This window comes from Plasmopara halstedii (genome assembly GCF_900000015.1).
Source record: "Plasmopara halstedii genome assembly, contig: Scaffold_1454, whole genome shotgun sequence".
Taxonomy (NCBI): domain Eukaryota; phylum Oomycota; class Peronosporomycetes; order Peronosporales; family Peronosporaceae; genus Plasmopara; species Plasmopara halstedii.
Genome location: NW_020188368.1, coordinates 9,412 through 11,151, shown reverse-complemented (window position 1 = coordinate 11,151; position 1,740 = coordinate 9,412).

Here is a 1,740-nt window from a genome sequence, read left to right as displayed (position 1 = left end):
CCGCGCCACACAACGTTAGGTCCAGAAGCATTGACCATTCGACCCACGCCACCGGGTCACCACATTTCTCAATGAGAATGGCAAGATGGTCATCCATCTTTGGCGAATATACGGACTACCCCTTAGATTTGTGGAGGCATAAAAAATCGGGATGCTAACCAATTTAATAAATAAAAAGATTTAAACAAGTTGAAGCATCTCTTTTAGCGAAGTGAGAGAATTTTGCTCTAGCAACGCAGTTCCTACGAGCAAGTACTTTGTTAAATACCCTTTATCACGCGGTCAACGCGTTCCGTCAAACCCTATGTCAGAAGTAGACATTTTCAATATAGTCATAAGCACCTCTTACACAGTTTGCTGAATCGGCAAAACGCAGATCTTGATGATAAACAATGCCACCTGACAAGCCAGGTCGTCAGAAAAAAATGCCAGAGAACAACTTGGTCGCATCCTATTAGTAATGCTGTAGCTGACAGCATCAAGATTAGATATTAAAAGCAGACGGTCCACGTAAACATCCATGTCATTATTACCGGACGCGACTTTGGGAGATCAAAAAAAATCACAAATACGAACTGCACGCATTCTGTTGGTACCGCCACACTAGACTAGAGTGTGCCGATTGATACGATGAGGGGTTCATCTGTATTATCGCAGATAAGTGCATACCTAATAATAGATAGTAGAATACCAGAAAATGACATTCGTGGTGCCATATATCCTTTCTGAACGAGGTGGCCCTAAGCGTATATCATGTGCATTGTACAGTATCCTGTGCTCGTCGCCCTCGTCCATACGCAGACTGGCTAAAAGGAAAAGTGCAGTGATACAGAATTGCTTAATCCAAAAAGCAGCATACAGCTACATTTTTGAGGGCGGTCAAGTTCAAGAAACCTCTCTTGTCAAGGCATTCAGTAATGCAACGTGTGTAAGATCCGAGTACGAACCGCCACATCGAAGTTCGACGTTACCATCATGAAACAGGACGAATTGTATCCGCTGTGATGCAAGGCGCGCATTCGCCATCGCATTAAGCAAACCGTTCCCGAGGGTATACTCGAAAACGTAAATTGACCCTTTCGCCAACAATGAGGCGACCTCACCAAGCGCAACAGCAGATGATCGATATAGGTCATAAATGGCTTAGCGCCAAGGAGATCTACCTGAAACTAGACGAGGTCATATGGAAACCAAGTAGATCCTTGTCATGGATTGGATAGTTCTTTGACGCAGCTTTGAGTTAACGTGACTCAAGTGCGTTACGCGCTCGATTCACGACCGCGTATGCTCGGAAGAAAGCACAGCCCATGCCAAAAAATACATAAAATTAATATATTTTTTTGTAAAAGACCACATTTGGATCGCATATAAGCAGTTCTTGCATCCGCTTTCTCTGCGCAGCCCCGTTCTATCCGATGACTATTAATATAGATTACGGGGAGGCTGTGCTATTTCAACACGACTATGTACTACCATTGTGAGTGATTGGCTTATTCACGCCACAACTTTAGCTCCCTTTTGGCGTCATTGTTGGTAACCAACTTCTGTGACCGCATACGCGCAGATAAGAATCACAAACATTTAAAATGGGCGCCCACGTCGAATCTTAAAGCACTGCCCAACTATGGACGAAGATGTCGTCGAAATAAATCTGTACGTAGATCATTTTCTGCCTAGTCGCATTCGACAGTCTTTGAAGTATATCCAGCCTCTCTCGAAAAATATCGCTAAGAGTATCTC